The sequence below is a fragment of the Vidua macroura genome, chromosome 7 (genome assembly GCF_024509145.1).
Source record: "Vidua macroura isolate BioBank_ID:100142 chromosome 7, ASM2450914v1, whole genome shotgun sequence".
NCBI lineage: Eukaryota > Metazoa > Chordata > Aves > Passeriformes > Viduidae > Vidua > Vidua macroura.
This window is the reverse complement of record NC_071577.1, coordinates 2,640,207-2,663,102: the sequence shown is the minus strand read 5'-3', so window position 1 is coordinate 2,663,102 and position 22,896 is coordinate 2,640,207. Positions and strand designations below refer to the sequence as shown.

At 50.3% G+C, this 22,896-nt stretch overlaps 1 long non-coding RNA gene across 1 annotated transcript; it reads right to left on the bottom strand.

Annotated features, from left to right (window-relative positions):
* Nucleotides 1–14,609: 14,609 nt before the first annotated feature.
* LOC128810344 (uncharacterized) lies at nt 14,610–21,531 on the bottom strand. Its single transcript, XR_008438020.1, has 3 exons — nt 19,663–21,531; nt 18,886–19,083; nt 14,610–15,962 (listed from the first exon to the last, which is right to left on the bottom strand). It is a non-coding gene; the product is annotated as an uncharacterized LOC128810344 (long non-coding RNA).
* Between the last annotated feature and the right edge of the window lie 1,365 nt (nt 21,532–22,896).

The following is a 22,896-nucleotide window of genomic DNA, read 5'->3' as shown; positions in this document are numbered from 1 at the left end:
TCTCCATCCCTTCCACCCAAAAATGTATCAACCAGATGACTAATGAGCAATTAACACTCATTGGAAAGCTGCAGTTGACTCTTCTTTACATTAAATCACTCACTACAAAAGGCACATCACCCTGTCCATGTAAAAGGCAGGTTATTATATCTTTTTCTGCTGCTTGCTGGTTTTTTCAGGTGAACAATAACGAGCTCAGCCTCATTTCTGACCTTGGTGTGCACATCCCAGTGGAGCATTGCATGAGAGGAGCGACCCACAATCAGAGGGATCAGATGCCTATTCCCTGGCCAGAAGGAATTACCCCGAGAGGCTTGTGCCTTTGATACTTGGAATAAATTCTCACACAGAAAATTGAATGCAGAGAAGCTCAGGGAGAGCAAAGAGCAGAATGCTTTTTTCTAGTGTCGTGATTGGGCACAGCAACGCTGAGCCCTCCAAGAGCTGCCACTCTCTTGCCAGGAGATGCTGGGAGGCTCTGGTTGAATGCAGGCCGTGAGGAGGTGTGCAGGCTTGTGATGCAGGGTTGGGAAGTGGAAAATGACGTTCCCTGACTTGTCTGAGGTTTGTCAGACAAGTTTTCTGTCTGGTCATGGGAAGTCACAAACTTCTCAATGCTCCGGTGTTTTATGTGTTCCATGCTGGGAGAGGCAGCATGGCAGACAACTGAGGTCATGGCAGGAGGCACCACAGCTGGGCGATCCTTTTCCTAGACCAGAGTGGCTCCAAGTGACCTTTTGGCATTCCCAGAACTTGTTTGCTCACTGTTTAAGCCCCTTGGTGGAGTGACAGTGAGCTTCTCTTAACGCAGCTTCTCCGAAACACTGGGATAGTGGGAAGGTGCTATTTTGAAAACCACCAATGTGACTTTGGAGCTGCAGTCTAGCTTCCAAAAGCCTTTTAAACAATCAACATATGGAGATAGTGGACACAACACTATAGGCCCGGTCCTCCAGATGTGAAACCTCCCAGTGAGCTACTCGGTGTCCCCTTGCTGAGGGGTGACAGAGGATTCCAGGCAGAGCCTGCAGTTTATACAGCAAAGAAAAGGAAGATTAAGCTGTGCATGTCTGGTCTTGTGCTTCTGGATCCCAGACTGGAAATGTCCATGACAACACAAGACAAACACAGCAGCAAATATGTAAATATGCATGTGCTCTGCTGGATACTGCACAGAGCAGGGAAAATGGGGAATTGTGGTGGCACTTTTCACCAGATATCCATGACACTCAGGAATTTTCCACTGTGGATAGACCGGGAGCCTGTAAATCTATAGAGAGTGAGGACAACTGCTGTGGGGTACAAATTCCAAGTGTTCAATATGGGGAGGAGATTTGCTAGTCTGTATATTCCTCCCATTCATCAGCTTGGAATCATGACCCCTTAAAGGAAAACTTGGAAATTCAATTGCTTCTACATTTTAAAAAAGGGGAGAAAAAAAAAAGGGGGGGGGGGAAGAAAAAAAAACAAAGAGAAACTAAACAAAAAAAGCCCACTGAACCATTTATTGCCATGAGCCATCCCTTCAAAATGTGGGTGTTCAGCACGTGGCAGCCTGTTTTCCAAGGATATACAGCAGCACAAGGCAGGATTGCCTCCAGAGCCACTCGAAGGGGAGTGTCAGGACCAGGCTGCTCTGAAAAAAGGGAGAAAAGAAAGGAGAAAATGACGGGGAAGAATGGCAGGGCGTCTAACACTTTGCATCTAATGCCTCCACATGGCTGCAAGTGCCATGGCAATTTGGCCCCGATAACACGGATGGAGAGATGTTGCTAACATATTGCTTCCTTGTCAAATGTCTCACTGGTTTTGCAGCCAAGTCTCCTGCCAGCGAGGCCGCAGCAGCGCCTCTCCGCTACTTTCATATGCAAAGAGGTTGTTAACTCAATTGCCAATAAAACTCTAGTGGGTGGAGAGGAGGACATCTGCCTGTCTAGTCCTGTGCTTGCCAACATGGTTCTTTTATTCCTCCAGAAGCCGCGAGCTCCGACTCGAGCTGGTATTTTGACAAGCATTTCTGTTTTCCTGACACAATGGGCAAAGTGGGCACAGATCTTGCATGCCACTCGGAATATGTTTTCAGCGCCGTGATTTGCATCCCTCCCTGGATGCAGCAGCTTGGACAGTGGGGTTTGGTCTGACATGGAAATGTGCCGCCTCTCTACTCGTGACCGTGTGGGGACAACGTGGGGACAACGCTCTGCAGGGGCCACGGGGCTCAGAGAGGCTCAGAGGGGCTTTGGAGGAGGGAGGAGAAAGGATGGGGATGGCGCTGAAGAAAACGAGTTGTCACAGCAGGAACTGCGCCATCCTGTTTGTGTTAATGACACAACTTTGGGCTGCTGCAACCCCAGGGGCCCAACTAAGCCAGGCTGCAGCCCCCCTGAGGATGCTCCTCCAGAGAAACGGGGGCTGATGGGGCATCTGTGCTCTTGGCACTGTCACAAATCCACCCTCAAGTGAAACCGCAGCTGAAAATGAAAGATACTCGATGACTGGAGGTGGCAGCCTGGTCACCAGGAGTGGGGGAGGTGGGCTTCATCCCCTGGGACTCGTAACCAGATTCTCCCAGTGCTTTCCAGGCCCAAATTCCAGGTAATCTCTGCTTTCTTGGCTAAGGATGCGCCACCCCCTTTGCAATGTGGTTCAACCTGCCAGAGGAGGCCAAGCAGCCGCAGGGATTTCTGTGGGAAAGGCTTAGGCACATCAGACTGTACAGATGGCCAGAGCCAGAGTCTCTCAGGTATCACACAGGGCACAATCAGCTCTCTTCCCCTAGCTTGCCCTGTGTGCCAACCCTGCTGCCAAGCCTCATAAATTATCCCTCAGCTCTCCAAGCACCACTCCATGGAGGGTGGGGAGCTCCTGCAGCTGCCCAAGGGCACAGCAGCCACACTGCTGCTCTGCCTGCACCCCCAGAACTGTGCCCCTCCCCTGTGGGGGACCACAGACCTAAAGGACAGCTAATTTCATGCCTTTTAAACCAGATTCCCTTTAGTACAAAAAGAAAAATAACAGAGAAGTTTCTTATCTCCCTGGGGAATGTCTCAAGACTGGAGCTGTTTTATTATCTGTGTTAGTTTGACATGTGAGAAGATTGTGATCTGAAATCTGCAATGAGAAGGGGGTTAGTCCTTCCCTGCATTCATAAATAAATGACCAAGAAGAGATACGTGTCACTTTGTTTTCATTTTCTGGGCTGAAGGTTCATCTCCAGAACAAAAGATCAGGGATTTATTGTCTTGTTAACTGTCTGGAGGCTTTTAATAAGGTGCTGCATTACTCTGACCATCTTACCATTCTGTAATTTGATTATCCAGACATTCTGGTTCTTAATTGATAATTAATTTGAATAATGTGCAAAGAATTGAATGATGGAAGGAAGAAAGAGAAACAGATGGTTGGTCTGTGCCGCTAGAAAACATTTAATGGGGGAAAAAACATCGCATTTGGAGCATAACAATATACTTTGTTCATCTCTGGGAAGAGACAATGGCATATGTTGTGGCTCATGTCTTCAAACTTCTGCCCTGGTTACAGAAAAGAAGGTAGATGGCAAAATGTGTGAGGACTGGAGAGCTGGCAGATGTGAAATCTGGCACTGCCATCCCTGGAAAGAAGAGATCCAGGCCACGCCGTTTGTTGGAAGTGGTGCTGCCGTGGACAATCTCAAATTCCAGTTCTCTTTAATGTGCAAAGCGGTTGAAGACAGGGAGAAGTAAAGCTGCAGCATCAAGGGCTCTGCATGGTTGTTTGGAAGGGATCTGTGTATTTTATGTTCTCAGATTCATTCCTTGCCTCTGAGTATGTTATGAAGAAGATGCAACTCCAGGAAACAGAGAGCAGGGAAAATGGCACTGAAGCGGCACCATTGTCCTTACCCGCTGCAACACCACTCCCTAAAAGCCTCACTGCCCCTCCCAGCCCCTTATTCCCACCTTCAAAATTCCCACCAATCTCTGGATAGGATGTGGCTGCCAGGGTTTCTGCAAAGGACACCAACCCCTGCCGGGGCCTGTGCTCAGCAGTTTGTTCCAGCAGGGAGCCGTGGGCAGCTGCTCTTGACCTTCTCCCTTCACCTCCTGACATTCCAGGCTCCTGATCGAGTGTTTTTCAAGCCATGGCCTCCAGAACTCTTCCTTCTGGGGTTTCTGGCTATCACATGGCTGAGGCTCCTACAACTATGAGCTTTATGAAAGCATCTTTTCCTGGAACCTACACCCACTTTTTTTTTTTTTTTTCCTTTTTTTTCTGAAGGGATGTTACTTAAATGTATTCACTCCTCCTTCAAGGGCAGACTATACTTACGGAGACAGCAGTGAGAGTTATGGCTGAAAGTAATTCAGATTCCAGGAGGGAAATAGGAACAAACAAGCAATGCATTTTCTCCCATCCACCCACAGATGCCAAAGGCCCAAAGCCCTTACCTCACTGGGAAGATGAATCAGGAGCCCACAGACACGTTTGCTTTATTCTATGGACAGTGCCACGCTGGTTCTGGGTCTGAAAGTAGCAAAGCTCTCTGCACAGTGCTCTTCCCTTCCTTCCTCCAAGCTAAATGCCATTTTGTTTGTGGAGGATGTGCAGGAGAACTTATCCCCACACCCTTATGTCCAAACCAGTGCCCAGTGCTTGATCTTGATTCGTGAGCTGGGATTTCAAAAAGGGTCCAGCTGAGGTGAGCAGGATGGCAGGGGGATGCCCAAGGTCAAACATTAAACACAATCTGTTTTGGTAGGGCCCACAGAAATAATTCCTTCCATTTTTTCTGGCTTTTCAACCCCTCCAGTGGAGTAAAGAACCAAAAAAACCTGCTAAAGAGGCTCTCATCGATGCAAATGGATTGCAACGGTTTTTAAAGGAGTTAAATCTGCAGCCTGAACTACTTGGCAGAATCTCTGAAATCATTATTCTTTTATTCATAGCAGTAATAAATAATAATAAACCTAAACATCCCAATGGTCCCCACACCTCCTGCATCTCCCTAGCTGCAGATCTCGAACATGAATAATAATTACAGCTTATCAAATCAGCCCATGATTAGAGACAACAGAAAGACATTTCATATTGTTAACTACCTCGCACAAGATGGGAAAAAAATCAGGTCATAGGGGTATTAAAAATTTATATCATAGCATTTGACTTGACTCGTCTCTTAAAAAGGAAAAAAAGCCAGCATGTATTATGTATTTAGGCAATTCCTTTTAAACCCTCTCCCGAATGAGCACAAGACAGGCCAATAACTTGATGGATGGATGGCTCCATCCAGCCTGTGTGCATATTTTATACACACACGCACGTGCAGACACTTACCGGGCACTCACACCTATATAAAACATCATATACATACACAGAGAGAGGTATAAATCTATTTATAGCCCTTAGCTGAAGGCAGATGCAGAGCTAATGTTTAAAAAAGAAAAAAAAAAAATTCCTACGCAGAGATAGCATCTTATTTCAATCTGGCAGCTTTGGAAGAGCAACTTTTTTGCCAATTTTTTGTGGAGTCGCAGCAACCTCAGCAGAGCTTGGTTCATTAGCTGCTTGATTCCTGTTTGAGTTTGATGCTTGTGTTGTTTGTTTCTCTTTCCTTAGGTCATTTTTTCTGGCTTTTGTGGTCCAGAAAATACCTTGACAAGGGAAAAAAGCAAGTCCTTGATGCCACAGAGCACAGAGGAAGGAGTCGAATAAATCAAGTCAAGCAAGAGGCTGAATTGTCATCTTGTCTCTCATAAGATCATGAGATGGAACCAGCTCCTGCTTGGATGATTTTCAGGACCCACATCGTGCCCTGTCTGCCTACCGGGGCTGCACATTTGCTCTAGGCAGGTCCCATCCCATCCCATCCCATCCCATCCCATCCCATCCCATCCCATCCCATCCCACCCCCTGTCCTGCCAAAGATGTGCTCGAGGACCTGCCTAGTTCAAAGGGAAAATGAACAATTTCAGTCAAAGCTGCCTTGATATTGGTGCCCACTCCAGCTGATGGAAGAAGAAGCCTCCACATCTTTCTGGATGCCTCCTCATTCCTTGGAACCTGGCTCAGAGTTTTCTCCAGCCCATTATAACTGTTCTAAAACCCAGCCAGAATCCTCACACCACTCAGAAAAATCCTTCCACATGTTTCCATGCAAAAATTCCCTTTTTATGAGAGACGCGGTTCCGTGTCCAAGGGTGTCAGCACCACATCTTTCCAAAATGCTGCTGGAAATCTTGGAAAGGCATAGCCTGCAGAGTGCTGCAGCAAATGTCTCTGTGCATATGCCCTGGCACCAGCCTGCTCTTTTCAGGAGAGGTCAGCACATCTACATAGATGCTTTAATAGAGCAGCCACCAAAATCTCCTCTAAGATGTTTTGAAAGCTTAAAAAAAACCTAAAAAAACCACCAAAACCCTCAAATATATTTTTTTTTCAACATCTGCAGTCAATGAAAGGAGAGATGCAAATCTGCTGTCATTTGCATGCAAATTTTTTTAACATCAAATCAGTGACAGAATGCACAATAAACACACTTTAAATTGAAATATTCCATGTTCACTTCCTCCTAGCCTTGCCTGCAGCTGGGATTCAATTTTCATGCACAGCTCCACACAGGTGACCGTCCTTCAGTGGCTCTGAAGCCAGGAAGAGTGTGGGAAAGATGGAATTACAGAGGCAAAGTAATTGCAACCAGCTCATGACTCAAAACCCAGCTGTCATGAGAGAGAGTAAAGATGAAGGTTCTTCAGAAATAAATGCTGTTGAAAGAGTCTGTATCTGTCTCAAAGCCTAAAGCATCCTTTATGATAATCACTAACATTTTGATCACAGGGAAATATGATAATCGCTCGCCCCGGAGTCCACGCAATCAGGAATAATAGCAAATATCTCTGTAAGGCTTGTTTGCTCCAGGCTTTGAACAGCTCAGCCTGCGTACGGCGTTGCTGCAGGGGAGAGCAGCGCTCCCAGCATCACTGCGGGGCTGGGCCAGGCTAGCTAGCCAGGGAAAGGGCTGGCTTGGGCCGAGTGGGAAGAGCAGTGGGGCTGGAACAGAGCTGGGCTCCCCCCAGGGCAAACAGCCACCCCTCTGTGTCCCATGGCCAGCTCCAGCTCCAGGCCCGTACATCCCCATTCCCCATCTATTCCCATCTCCACCGCCAGCCCCGTATCAAGCCTCAACCCCATCTCCATCCTCATCTCCATCCCCATTTCCATCCCCATCCCCAGCCCCATCCATCCCTATCTCCATCCCCAAACTCATCTCCATCTCCATTCTTCATCCTCATTCACTTCCCCATTCATCCCTATCTCCATCCCCAACTCTATCCCCATCCCTATCTCCGTACCCTTTCTCTTCCCATCTCCACCCCCATCCCCATCCCCCTGTGCATCCTCATCCATCCCCATCTCCTTCAGCCACTCCCTCTCCATCCCTTCTGGAGCCTGCTGGTTTCAGCAGCGTGCTCCAAGCTGTAGCTGGTGCTTCACTTTTCCTACCAGGGAAAAACCCTTCCTGCTGTCTGCCCGAAACCTTTCCTGCTGTAATTTTAACATTCTTGTCATGCATGGTCAGCTGAATATTGGTCAGCTCCCCCCATCCCCATGGCACTGCACATCCATTGAGTCCATCCCAAGCTTTCCCAGGGAGTGCCCATTCACCTGGAGGGCAAACCAAAGGAAACGCTGGCAAATCAATCCCTTTTGTTTTAACAGCCCAAGGCCATCTGGGAACCCTTTGGATGCCTCGGTGTGCTGTTCTCTGATGCTGTGGGAGCAGGACAGGTTGCCAGGGCTGGTCCCAGATGCATGGCTGGAGGGATGATAATGTTTGGAAGTCACCAGAGGGGTGGGGGTGATTGGAAGTCGCCTGGATCTGTCTTGCCCCCTAAGCAGCCACAGGTGCTCAGCAGCAAAGCTTCACCAGGACTCACACACTGTTAAAAGCCACGTTTTCCCCCCAGATTGCTCAGCAAGGCTGCAAAGGCACTCAAGGCTGGTTAGGGAGATCTCCCTGGAAGTTAAGCACCGAATCCGAATCCGCCCGCCTGTGAGGAATGAGACACCGTGTGAAATCCAGCCTCAGGCACTTCTGAGCTCCTTCTGAAAGCCCAGGTCACCCCAGACACAGGTCAGTGAAACAGAGCTGCACCTTCCCGTGCTCACTTCTGCACGTGGCAAAGCCTCTGAGCCCGGGGAAGCACGGAGGACACACACTGGAGAAATCCCAGTGGAATTCCCCCCAAAACCCCACTGCTGGTGCCCTCTTGTTGAGCTACTGCATGTGTATTTTGAAGGGAACTTCTCCAGAGTGTCAGAATTGCTGAAAAAAACCAGCCCTGAGAGGGTCCCAAGTGCACCTGATTCCTCTTTTTTCTGCAAGAGGAAATGTCCGGGATAGAGCAGTGAGGTGTGAAGGAGCATCACCTGCCTCTGTGGGAATGAATGGGCTCTCCTGTGCACTTGCTATCCAAAGGCCATTTAAAATACAGAATGGCTGAGCTGCTTGTTTTCTCCTTTTGCTTTTTTCTTTCTCCCAAGAAATTAAAAGTCCTGTTTGAGACCCCCTTATCTGGCAGGTGAGGGGATAATTGGAAATGCCCTGGTAGAGCTGATATGTCCGGAGATACAGCAAGGAGCAGCAGGAACATCTCAGAGACATGCAGAAACTTAATAAACGTTGCAGGGGAAATCTAATAATTGCTTTGCTGTCTCAACAGCTCCTTAGCTGATAGAGGAGACACTAATTTTTCACTGCGTGTCCACTGTTCTTTAACCCTGTGAGAGCTCCCATAAAACACCCACGCTCCGACATGTCCTGAGTCAGCAGCACATCTGCTCAAGGTCTCCTTGGCAAACCTCGGCAGCTGCCTCTGGAAAAACCCAGACACTGCCGGCTGCGTGTCAGCCAGAAAATATTTCCTCCCTGGCTTATGTGCCCAGGGGCTTGAAAAATGCTATTTGTGGCCATCTCCCACCTTTTCTGTTAAAAATAAAGCTTGAGCACTGCTCAGGGCTTTCTGGAAAGCAATCAGGAAAGCACTGGCACCAAGAATTTGGAGGGAAGCAGGCAGTGGCCTTCTGTTGCTTCACTCCCATTTCCATTTCCCCTCACATTTGTTGGGCAAGAGTCTCCAAGGTTGAAATCCAGCATCTGGGTGCGAGGACAGGTCCCCATCACAGAGATCCCATGGGACACGGTGGGCCGAGCCCTTGCTCTGAAGGTGACGTGCCAGCACGGGCAGTTATTCCGGACGAGGCACCATAAAAGCAATTCCAGCTCTATTTCCTCATGCATGAGCAGCTTCCCCTGCCCTTTGGCCTCCCATGCAGTTTGCATTTTTATGGTAAAGCTTTTAAAAAAAAAAAATGGTTGCACAACCTGAAGCATGAGCCCCTGGCTGTTTTGGGAATGGCGTGGCCGGTTATCTGTACAGAGGCTGAGGACAATTCCTTGATGGACGTGTGGAGGACGGACACAGAGCCACACAGGCTTTCCCACCACTCATGGAGCCACCCTCCACGATGGATGTGGGGTCACTAGTGGGGATATTTTGGCTCAGAGGTGCCCAGTTTGTGCACAATGCAGGTTCATGGTGGGTGGGCTTCCATAGAATCATGGGATCATTGATGTTGGAAAAGGCCTTGAGTCCCACCATGAACCATCACCACCATGTTCACCAATAAACCATGTCCCTAAGTGCCACATCTACTCCTTTTTTTGACCTCTTCTAAGGAATGGTGACTCCATTCCAGGTCCTGCATGATCCCTGCATGCATTCCCCATGGACAGTAGGGAAGAGGCAAAGCCCAGTGTGGAGAAATCCAAACAGCTGGAGCAGAGGAAAAAAAGCCATCTGCCCTTTTCCAACCTGACTGCTCTTGTATTTGTTTATTAAACACAGGTTTGGGGAGGAAATGCCTCGCTGCGGTGACAGGCTGCGTTTCCAAGGTTATCCTGGAGTACAAGGCAAGACAAGAGCCATTTTTCATCCCCATAATTAGAGAGAGCACGTTAGCAGATTAGCATTAAGCAACATTTACATACTGTGATGTGCTCCTAACCATTTTAAGGGCTTTCTCTTTTGCCCTTCTCAGCACCTTGCAGCAGGAGGACTGTGCTCACAGTCCTGCATCAGGTCATTAGGTTTCTGGAATTTGCTTTCCCTGCTTCTCATCGCATGCCAGAGTGTCTTCCCAGAGGTAAATTTAAGAACAACCTCCCTCCACCACCCAGGTTTCCTTGGGTTTGCTCATCACTGGCAGCAGCTCAAATCCCAGACCGGGAGGCCTGGCAGGGACTGGGCATGGTGTGGTCACAGAGCACTCCCAGGCTCCTCAAACCACCTTCCACGAAATGCTCCACCTCCCCTTCCCCTCCTCCCTCTCAAAAAATCCAGCCCTGAGCCCAGCTACTCCCAGCTCCTCCAAAGCCATTTCCCAGGTTCCCAGACTTAACTGTCGAGGCTGCAGACACATTTATTATCTTTTTTTGCCATGCCATCTGGCATTTGTGTATCAGAAGAAGATTATATCTATGTCAAACAGGGGGGAAAATATCTCTCCCTGTAACAGTTGTAGAAGCAAGGGGGAGAAAAAAATACATTAAAAAAAAAATTAAATCCCGTGGACCATATGGAAGATTTTTTCCTTAAGTGATCTATCTTGAGCAGTTAGGAGGAGTCACAGCCAATGTGCAGCTCCTGGGCTCGCTGGGAGAGGAGCAGGGTGGCAGCCTCAATGAGTTACCTGAGTCACTGCCACCGCCACCGCCTGAAATAGCCGTGAACGTGAACTACCCCCCTCTCCTCTCCGAAAATGGGGGCAGAGAGGCAAGTGAGAGGAGAGGGAACAAAGCAGGACAGCTTGCAGCATGCCGAATGAATCAGAGCAATGGCCTTTCTTTGCCTTTCGGGATTTTATCATCGCCCGTCTTGCGAAAGCGAGAGGTGTGAACCCGCCGTGGAGCCCGGCCAGGTTTGCAGTGCCTGCTCCGTGCCTCCCCGTGCCGGGATAGTGGAAAATTACCGGCTTCTCCTGCCAGGGCTGCCACACGGGCCTTGGCAGGGCCAAGGAACCAACCCTGGCGCGGCCCGGTGAGCACCAAGAGCAGCCAGCGCCGCCACCACATCCCGTGGCGCATGAGGTGGGGACCGCGGTGTGCCCAGGGTGCCCTTGGCTCGGCAGGGTGGGCACGGCCTCTCCCGCCTTGGCAAGGTGGCTCCGTGGTCACCTCCTCACCAAGAGCATCCTCTGCAGCACTCCGGCTCCATTCCGGCAGCTGGGAGAGAGCAGGGAGATGAAGCACTGCCAGCACCAGCCAGGAGAAGTCCTGCTGGGAAGGCGGAAGTACCAGCAGGAGATGTGCAGGTCCTCCTTTCCCAGCCCGTGGCCGGCAGCTCCCGTGGGGAACCCGGGGCACTGCCGCTCGCCAGCCTGGAGGGTGGGAAAGCGGCTCCCGCCCCGCCCTGGCAAAGCAAACGGGCTCAGACCGACACCGCACCGGCAGCCCAGCCCCATCCTGCTGGGACACAGGGTAAACAAAGGAAATACCACAAAATCAAACGGCATCACTGCCCAGGGCACAGCCAGTCGGCTTCCCCCACTCCTCTCAGGAAAGGCTCCTCGCCTCTTCCCTTTTTCCCCCCCTTCTGCAATTGGTGCTCTTGCCTCTGGGAATCAGTTCAGCCCAGTATTTATTGTTCTCCCTGCCCCCCAGAATTCCCCCTGGGTTTTAACAGTGCCAACCAGAGCCACTCTTTCCTCGCTGCGATTCGCACATTGCCGGGGCAAATGTTTGCTGATGTGGTGGTGGGAGGCAGTGAAGCCCCAGCTGCTCTCCACTCTTCCTGATGTGAAAGTTTATGCCGTGGAGTTATTTTTACCAGGAAATCCAGCTGTGGTCAGAGCTCTTCTGGCAGCCGCCTCACCCAGGGCGGGGGAGGACCACCAAAACCCACTGTTCCAGCACCCCACACTGTGCTGACCTGCCGTCCCTCTGCCCCCCACATCCCCCACATCAGCATCCCTGCAGAATGTCCCACGGGGCAGGGACGTGTCAGTGGCTGCCCCTGGAGCCGCTGTCCCTGCCCATCCCACTGCAAACACCCACAGTGGCATCTCTGCCCTGGGCCGTGTGCCACTGACAACAGCCAGCGGGCCTGAGTCACCTAGGATGTCTCGTTGGGACTTGACCGTGGCACCCCAGATTTTGGGGAGAGGTGGAAAGCAGCCAAGGGGCAGAGAGGCAGCTGAACAGCAGCAGGATTATTTAGAGGGCTCCAGCCTCCTCTGCTCTGTCCCAGGAACACAGGAGCCCCACGCTGAAGAGTATCCCCATCCCAGCCCAGCATTGCCCCTGTGCTTACAAGCACACAGAAGTCAGTCAGGTGGGCCAAAAATTTCCACTGATGTCTTTTCATTGTAAAAATCATTTTGGAAATACAGAATAAGCATGAAAGTCTGGCTACCAAGCCAAGGCTGGTTGTGATCCATCCCGCACCCAGGGAGAGAAGATCCCTGCTGGGGTGCACCCTGTTAAAACTGCTCCCTGCAGGTCTGGGGCTGAGGAAGGGGGCCTGCCAGGCTGGTTTAGCAAAGCTGGTAAGAAAACCCTCAAAAACAACTTGTTAGAAAATATGTCCCAGCAGAAATGTTCCTGAGGTTGCTTGTGGCTTGCTTGTTTAGGCTTCTCCATTCTTCCCAAGGATTCACCTGGAGCCTGCTCCATGCTCCGAACTCCCCTCTTCAGGGTCACTTGGAAAGCTCTTACTGTGGAGAACAGGACACTCATTCCTGCCTTGACCTCCCTGCAGAAGCCTCTACAGACTCACTCATTCCTCTCTTTGGTTACCTTCACGAAAGTTTCAGATATTTCCCATCCCCAGTTTGTTCTGGCAGCCCCAGCAGTGAGTCCCCTGCCCTTCTGCACCCAGATTCTCCTTTTCCCACCTGGCCTTTCATTAGAAAATCCCTCTCCTCTGGAAAATCCCAAGCTCAAAAATCCCTGACTCCATCTTCGGAGGAGCTCCTCCAGCTCTGCAGGTTTGGGCAGGAGATCTCCTTCCTCACCAGCATCCTTGCTCCCTTGGAACTCCCCATCCTGCTCTCCCAGGCCTGTGAGCCCTTGCCCTGCTGAGCTGCTGTTCTGCAGGAAAATAAGGGGATGAGAGAAATGAAGAGGGATGAGGGGAGGATGGATGTTAGCTCAGGAACATCTGAGTGGAAATGAGAGCTGGCAGTCACCAAGGATCCCAGTTCTTTTTCGATTACCTGTTTCATTAGATTTTATTTCTGTTCCAGGAAAGCTGGGGGGAAAAAAATGTATCTGAAGTCAAACAAAACATTTTCATTTGCTAAAAAGGAAGGATTTCATCTCTGCCTCAGCATTAGAATAATTTTCATTTCAAAAGTGGGTTGTGATTTTGAACTGAAAATTGAGACCATCCCATTCCCAAAGGCTGAAGTGGAAGTGGGATGTTTTGACAGACGACAGACCTCTTTTTTTTTTTTTTTTTTTTTTTTTCTTTACCTCTAGGGCCCTTTTGCCTGGAATCAATATATATCCCTGCAGCGAGCTCCGTATTTGACAAGCAGCAATTTTTCACCAGCTAAACATCCCCTTAAATCTTCGTCAGTCGAGGACAAGGCGCAGAAGTGCAGCATCCTTGTCGAGGTCCCTCTGCCCTTGGATGCAGTTTCCTGCATCCTCACCAGTTCCTTGAGGATGTCACCTGGCAATCCCCACAACTCATTAGCACTTAATACACAGCAAGAGGAGCTGGTACCTATTCCTCGCATCTAAAATAACCTCCCAATGTTTGGAAATAAACGGTAGAAATATGTCCCAGCAGGTGTTACCTCTTCAATGTTGTCTTGTTTGTAGCCAGTCACAAGACAACATTCCCATAACACCAGAGGTAAGCAGATGGCACTTATTAATTTACATCGTAAATACGCTCTAATGTGTACACTGAGAAGCCACTTCTGTGGGAGGCAGCTCTACCTGGCTCACACGGAACATCACAGCCCAAACACTTCACCTGAGACCAGGAACAGCAGTGCCATGTCCCTCCTCTGGCTCCCACGCTCCCCTCCACGCCTTTTCAGAGCAGCACCAGAGCAGTTCTGCAGCAGCCACGGCGATCTGCACCCCCTCTTCCCACAGCTGTCGATCGGACGCCCCAGGCGCCAAACCAGAGAAAATTACACCCAAAGTTATTAGAGGCAGCAAGACTGCAGGCAGCATCAACACAGCATATGTCCCAAAGCAAACAGATTGTGTGGAACTTTCCTGAGCATGCTGAGGGGCCAGCAGTGCCGACAGCGCTCTTCCCGAGTTGCGGAGATGCCTGCGGGGAGGGGGACGTGCGCTGCCCCCAGGGCCCAAAGCTGCAGCTCTGCTGGTGGCTCTGCTGGCACCCCACTGCCAGCAGGGACGCGCTGGAATGGGGAGCTGGAAAATCATGGAAGGTGCTCTCTTGGCCAGGCCACCTGGCGCATCCAGTAATGATCGGGGCTGGATAAAGAATTATCAACACAGATGGGTTTGCACAAAAATAGCTCCGTCCCATCTCCTCCTCCCAGCCCTCCTCCTCCTCCCCTCCTCTCTTCTGCAAAGCGACACAGTGGAAAATTGGTGAGTTTTTTAATTTTTTCAAGATTTTTTTTTAAATTCTGAAAAGAGGCACAAGTAAATGGGCAGCAAAAGAACCCAACATCACCGAGGGATCTAAAAGATGCAACTTTTTTTGCTGAAGGTGGGGGAGCACCAGCCCACCCTTCTTGCTGTGGACACTGTGGCTGCAAAGGGCTGTGGCACTGGAGAAGGAAGGACACGCCAAGGACCGCAGTGTAGCCTCCAGCTCCAACCTGCCAAAAGCATCCAGCCTGCCTGGAAATCCCTGTCTGTGTTGCCTAATGCAGGGGCTGATCCCAAATCCAGCTGCCACCCATCCTACTTGGAGACCTTGGCAGTGTTGCTCAGAGGCCTCGTCCCCAATGTCACCTGCGTTCAGCAATGGCTGTGAGCACCGAGGGTAAAAACCCAACCAGAGCACATCAGGAGGCTGTAATGAAAGGTCCACAGCATAACACTAACCCTGCAGGATTTAAAATCCACATGCCATCAGATCTGAGCAAGGGGAGCCCCATATGTGGTGCAGCACCTGCCCAGTGCCCCCTTCTCCTGCAGCCACCCCAGAGCCCACGGCAAGGGCTGGATGCAGAGGAACATCACCCACACTGTAGAGTCTGCGCTGGGGAGAGGAAATTCACTCCAGCTGCCAGCTCTAGCTGATAAAACAATCTCCTTTCATCTCTTACTGCCTCTCACTCCACTCCTTCATTCTTTCTTTTCTTTTTTGTTGCACCCAAGGGCCTGTGCTGCCCTTCGTGCCCTGCGTCACACTGACGTCAGGAAGGCAGCCAGGGCCACGATCATGGGGCTTCTTTCATAACCTGCCTGCCCTGGGGACTCTCATTAATCAAGATCCGCAGATAACAGCCCTGCAGAACGACTGCCAGCAGTCCCAAGGGAGCCCACACTGGATTTTCCAAACAGCAGCGGGAACAGGGCAAAGTGCTGGGAAAAGAGGCTGGAAAAGGGCAGGTACAGGGCTGGAGGGGCTCCAGGTGTGTGCACTGCGGCAGCCCTGGTCCAGTGGAAGGTGTCCCTGTCCATGACAGGGGCAGGGAATGGGAAGAGCTTTAAGGTCCCTTCCAACTCAAGCCCCTCTGTGATTGCTCCAGGGTTGGCACAGGACCTTCTGCATCCACCCTGGGACAAAAAAAGTCATGGATTTGGCCACAGGCCTCTGGCTCAGGCAGTCCTTCTTGTTTGTCCATCCCATCCTGCTGGCTCAACACTTAGCTGTGGATATTGAGCATCAGCCCTGTCAGGAGACATCAGAGTCATCCTACATCCACAAGGCAGTGAGAGGAACAAGTCTTCAGTCTTTCAATTTTCCTTTCTTCTTGGAGATCTTTACAAAAGAAAAGGAAAAAAAAAAAATCTTTAAGAGTTTCCCAGCTCTACCTCCTTCTTCTTCATGCCTGTTCCCAGCTGGAAAACAAGGATTACCTTAGCTGCTGGATTTCTCTTGCTCAAGGATGGTTATTTGCATGGCTTTGTGCTAAAGCCCTGGTTTTGGGAAGAGGGCATGAATTTAGGGCTCATTTCAAGCCACAACCCTCATTTTCAGAATGTGACCCCTCCTTCCTGCATAATGAAAATCCATTCCCTGTCTTGGGGGCAGGTTCATTATAGGCAGAGGAGACCAGTGTGGTTTGTACATAGAAAAGAATTACTATGAGACACTTCTTAAAACTTTTTTTTTTTTAATTGATGTGCTCCTAGTCTCCTGTTTGCTGGTGGGTAATTAAGTCAATTAACAAGCATCTGTTTATTTATTTCCCTCATTGATGGATGTAAGCAGTTTGGGTAGCAGTTTGCAACAAGGGCCCGCTGCAGCTTGCCCGCCGATCCATGAATATTCAGGCAATCGCTGCACTCCATCTACAGGACCTGCTCCTCCACCTCCAGGAACCTGGGAATGAGCTCCAGGGTGGGCAGGGATGGGACAGAGAGTCAGCCTGGGGCTGGGATCCTGCCCTTGGTTGGACAGGGCTTAGAGCAAGCTGGTCTGCTGGAAGGTGTCCCTGCCCATGGCAAGGGGTGGAACCAGATGGGCTTTAAGGTCTCTTCCATCCCAAACCAGTCTGTAATTCCATGGTTCTAAATTCCCTTGTAATCTGCATTTTGGCAAAGTCCCTCAGACACTCTCAAAGTCCTCTTGGGGCTGTTTTTGCTCCTTCAGACCAAGGCCTCAGCATCCTTCAGAAAGCATTTGAGGGCAGCTCATGGAGGCTAGAAAACAACACCCACCTGCCCTTAGCCCACGGGGAGATGGTCAGATCTAACACCTCACCCCAAGCACGGCACTCCTCTCCTCCCCACATCCATGTGCTTCCTCAGGGGCTTGGGGAGGAAGTGCCACCTGGAAAGCAGCAGTTCCCTGGGAATTTGTCTATCTTGGGATCATCCAGGCAAATCTCCACCAAGCCCACTGACCTTCCTGGGGGGTCTCCCCTGCACCTTTTCGGGGTCACCAGAGCACCCCAGACACTACTGTCCCCACGTCCTTTGTGAAACACGCTCCGCAATGCCCAGAGCCAAAGGCTACAAGCCTGGCCAGCAACATTCCCACATGGACCAAACAACTCCCAGCGCTGCCTTCAAGGAGTTACTTAATCACAGGCAGCACAATTAAGGAGGCCTCGGAGTCAGAGAAGAAGGGATTTAGCAGACTCCGGGCAGAGCATTCATCACGGTGAGCAGTTTTGCAGGGGCGCATCTGCTGCTGACTCCTCTCCTGCAGACACACCGGTTTTATTGCCGTGTCAGCACCGGGGATGTTTACTCTCTCCTGGAGCCCAAACCCTGCAGCGCTGAACATGCTTGTTTTCCACGAGCTGGGGGGAAAGGGATGCTCCCAGACCGAGGAATTGCCATTAGCACCTTGGAGAAGGCTGCACCAAAAGCAGTTGTGGGGCTCCCCACCCCCTGCCTGCATGCCTGGGAGAAGGGAGGGCAAGGCTCCTAAGCACCCTTTCAAAATTCCTCCAGTTTGATAAATTAATTCGTTTAAATGAGCAATTAGAGCTTGATTTAGCGCTGGCTCGTTGCAGCTTTGCTGGACCTCCTTCCTCTTTCTCACTCTTCAAATTAGAGTTTTGGGGTTTTACAGGAAAAATCATTGGGGTTGGGAGTGAAGTCAGGCATGGAAGAAAACAGGGATGACAGTGGGTGAGGGAGGGCACAGGTGGGAGGGTCATTGCCAGGGTGCAGGAAGATGGTCACCCTTATTTCTCCACGGCGCTGGAGATTTGGCCAAATCCTGCTGTTGGACATCGCCAGGTCGGCCTCGTTTCAGAGCTCACAGAAATTTGCCATCCAGTTTTGAGACAACTCAAAAAACTCCAACAAGAGTCCCAGGAAAACCCTCCAATTTACAACAGAGCAGGACGCATCATAATAACAATAATAACAGTAATGATAATTGGATGAAAGTTTGCTGTAATGAACTGGCTGCAGCCCAAATCTGCTTAATAGACTCAATTTCCGTGTGACATCTGAGTGAAGGCACCGGAGAAATTCACGTCCCATGGCTCTGTTGATAAATAAAAGATCCCTTCATGGCAGTGAAGAGCTGGGACCTCTTTTCCACCCACATTGACCCCAGAGAAGCCAACTTGGTCATTGATGCCCCTGGATCCCTGGAAGCGTCCCAGGCCAGTTGGACGGGGCTTGGAGTAGCCTGGGTTAGTGGAAGGTGTCCCTGCCTGTGGCAGCAGGTGGAATGGGATGGGCTTTGAAGTCCCTTCCCACCCAAACCAGTGTGGGATTCCAAAATTCCACAATAACTGCACACTCTGAGCCCTCCTTTAATTATTTTCAGAGTCTCTGGAAGACAACTGTTGAAGACATCATTTTCCTGGGCAAATGAAATTATGTGCTTCCCCCCGAGGAAATCATTTCTATTTTGCACCTTTTCTTTAATCCCACACAATTTGTGAGATGGTTGATTTATAGATTTCGGAGGCTCTCTTTTCTCCCACTGCTGCCAGAAACAAAATGGATCAGGCACATCCCGCCCTGGCTGAGGTTTCTGTGCGTGCACCTAGCGTTCTCCGTGTCCCCCACGGACACGGTGTGCAGGGATGAGGTAGTGGAGGATTTCAAACAGCACCTGGGACTCCAGAGATGGCATGCAGGAGGCGTATCCTGACCACAGAAAGGGGTACTTGATCTGAATTCCAGGGAGGAGAAGTAGATGGTTTTGGGGGCCTTTACAACCCAGCCCAAATAGGGTCACTCTCACAGTTATAATTAGAGTTAATAATTACCTCTGCCTGATAGCCTCCTCTCCCAAGACTTTTACACATGGAGCCAACACAGAGCAGTAGGGGAAGGATCCAGCAAGGATGAGACCTCTGGAGACACAGGGAGAGGGGGTGAGATATCCCATCACTGCATCCCTGCCAAACCCCACTCCCTTGAAGGGGCAGAGCTGCATCCCGGTATTCGTCAGGAGAAAAACAGACCTAAACCAACCAACCAAAACAAACAAACGAAAAAAACACATAAAGCCTGCTTCCCCAGACAAAACAAATAATTTTAAAAACCCCCAACTCTTCCCCTACAAAAAAAACCCAAAACTCTAGCCCCCTCAAAATACAGTACTCGCAAAGAAACAGGTAAAAAAAAAAAATTAAAAACAAACAGACAACACCCCAAGAAACCCAACCCTCCCCAAAAAAAAAAAAAAAAATCCCCCAAAAATATCCCCAAACAAACCCACCCTCAAAAAACTCCCCAAAAAATGAAACAAAAAACCCAACCCCCCAAAACCCACCCCAAAACAAAACACAGACAAACCCCAAAAACCCTAGAAACAAACAAATGCAAAATGAAACCAAACCCCACCCCAAAACCCCCTCAAAAATAAAAAACCTCCTTCAGAAACAACTCCCCCACCCCCCAAAACCCCAGAAAAATCTTCAACACTCCAACAAAACAACAGGTTTTGGTTTGAACATGGAAAACTCTCTGCAGGGAAGGGACATGCTGCTATCCACATCCATCCTGAACTTCCCAACAAACCATCCTGGGGTAGCACCTACCCTTGGCCAAATCTCTGCGTGTCCAACACCGTCTGGTTTTATCATCCTTTTCAGCAGAGCGGTCCCAGCTTCTGAAAAACATCCTCCTTTGGCCATTCCTTGGGGACATCTCATCCTTCCCGGAGCTGTCCAGGCCTCGCAGGTGCTTGGAGCAGCTGCCCCTCAAGGGAGGAAGGGGCTGCTCCGGGCTCCCGTTCAACAGGAACATGAAATAAACCTTGTGGCATCACCTCATATGGCCTTGCCTCTGCTCCAGCTGCTCCTGCCTCTCCCCCAGAGGTGCAGCTGCCTTGGAGGAGCTCTGGGTTGGAGGAGGAGAGGTTTTGGCATTTGGTTTCCCCCCAGCGCCCCCTACACTTTCTGGGGTGATGGGGTTGCTCACACCGCAGCAAAGGCAAACATGCTTTTCCTGGATCTCCCCCTAGAAGGAACTCGGGGAAGGGTTTGGGGGGACTAAAACTAAAAAATAAAAATAATTTAAACCCCTAATTTTAAGCTGGAGGCACCAGCACAACTGATAACAGGGTCTCCATGCCTGGGGTTTAGGGTGGGTTGAAAGCCAACAGGGATACAATCCTACAAGGAACTGATCCTGCTGCTTCCTCAGCTCCTGCCATGGCTTTGGGTCAAACTCACATTCCTATGTGGACACCTTTGGGACTAACTGGAAATCATAAAATCATGGAATAGTTTAGGTTGGAAAGGATCTTAAGACACTATCTTGTCCCACCCCCTGCCATGGGGAGGGACATCTTCCATTATCCCAGGTGGTTCCAACCCCATCCAACCTGGCCTTGGACACTGCCAGGGATGGAGAGTCCACAGCCTGGACTTGCTCCCCTGTTTTCTTGGTGCCTAGAAATTGTCTCACAGAAAGTATGGATTTTCCCCTTGAATCAGCACTACCATAGACACTCACTCCTCTCTCAGAGAATTTCCCCAAATATGCTACTGGTGCAGGAGGTGCTGAGGCTGGACTGGCAAACACACTGAGGAGTGATACAGGCTGAGCTTGGAAAGGGGAGAGCAGAACTGTCAGCTTCCAGGGTACAACAAACAGAGATTCCTCTGACATTCACATGTTCCCCAGGAAAAAAATATGATATTGAAAACACCCCATGTCAGAACAGAACTTCCAAAACAGCCCCTGCAGTCCCTCCAGCAGGGATGGTGGGTGGGAGTATCATCCTCAAAACGTTCCTCCCAGTTAGCTACAGACCTGATGACAGGGGGATCTGGGACACGTTTCTGCAGGTTTTGAGATCCTCTTACCTCTGTCCCCTCTTACCTCTGCACTTGTGGGGAGGGAACTCTCAGCACTCCTTCCTTCTCCTGCAGCTGGGAGCAGGTCTGATGCATCTCTTTGGTACACTGGGTGCTCCAAGCTCCCTCCTTCATCCTCACAGATGAGCTTTGTGTCTGGGTGCAGCCTTCAGTGCTTCGGGGCTGGATCACAGGATCAGGGAATCCCAGGATCCCAGAATGGTTTGGGCTGGAAGAGACCTTAAATCCTAAATCCTATCTCGTTCCAACTCCCTTCCACTGTCCCAGGTGGAGTGTGACACTGCCATGGTCCTTCCTCATACAAGTCCCTGCAAATGGCTGAGGGATGGACCAGCCAACACTCAGGGAGAAAGGGAAAACCTCCCAGGACTGCTGCCTGCCCCGAGGTGCCCGGAGCCGGGCAGCCACACAATGGAGGGAATACAATAAACCCATAAATCAGACCAGGGAAAGCAGGGAGCATAAACACCCCTGTGATCCCTGAATACACAGGGAAGTGGACTTATAAGCAGAGGTGGGAGTTTTAATAAATACCCATTCCTGGGGAAACCCCGCCTCTGGCACCATCAGAGTGGAACCAGAGGGATGACTGGTGTCCCGTGGGCACAGAGAGAAGACGGAGCCTGTGACCCACCTGTCTGGCACTGGGAATGTGGCTAATGTGACTGGGAGCACCCTGGGATTGAGGAAGGTGTCCCTGCCCATGGCAGGGGGTGGAACTGGATGGTCTCTAAAAGCCCTTCCGACTCAAACCATTCCATGTACAAACACGTGCTTTGGGAGCTGTGCCCACTCCACTGCCCTCCCTCCACCCCGTGCTGGATTTAAACCAAAGCAGCATCTGAAATGACTGCCCTGAATCTCCCTCCCAGCTGCCAGCTACATTTTCTGGGCCACAAGCCCCTGACAACCCATTCCCTGAAGGATGCAAGGAAATCTTCAAATGTGATATGGCAGCCTTTCCTGCCTTTGTTACAGGCAGCACTTCCTCAGGGATGAGCCCCGTATTTATGCCCTCAGCTAGAGGATGCTCAAGCAGGCTCCAGCTCCAGGGGGACAGGCAGCATCTGACTCCCTCCTCCATCCTCCTAAATCCCTGACTCTTCAAAATGCCCTATCCCTCCAAACCACCCTGCAGGGGACCAGGCCTGGGGTGAACTCCAGCCCTTGATGGCCACGGAGGCAGCTCTTCCTCTGCAGCTTTCTGCTTGCTTAAGCACTGCTTCTGTTATTAAATTCAGAAAAGCAATAACATCCCCAGCAATAGATGCCACTCACAATAGCTCAGGGAGCAGATAAGGCTCCCAGAAATGTGTTATTCGTGTTCAAAGCCTTGGTCACAGTGACCTCCACAGACACTTTAAACTCAAGCTGGTTTAAATTTGGTTCTTTGCTTGTCATTGCATCCACTCTTTAAGGAAACTTTCAGTGATCCTAAGCCCTGCTCATATCTGCTGTGCTCTGGTTTCTTTCTTCATTTAATGGGGCAAAGACTAGTTAATTAAAAAAAAGATCTCCATCTCCCAGCTGACAGATTGCCCCAAGCAATCGTGCTCCCCACCCCTGTCCCTCCTCCCAGGAGATGGAAACCAGCCCTTTGATGGGATGTGCTGACACCTTACAGGGATCCAGTAAATTAAAAAAAAAAAATAAATTAAAAAATAAAGAAGCAGAGTCAGTTTGCTTCCCACTGGACCCCAAAGCTGGGGAATGTTACTGCTTTAGGATGCAACACAGTCCCACAGCATTCCCACACTGCATCCCTGGCCCAGGCCCTGCACCTCTCCCACTGCTTCCACTGAGATGTCCATCACGAGCAGGAGATGGAGGCAGCTCCAGGCCCCAACCCTGCACCACACACCTCTGCTTCAGGCTCCTGAGGTGCAGGTAGGAATAAAACTGGTTTTTTTTCCCCAAAAAAGGCTCCTTCCTCCCCTTGGATGGCAAGGC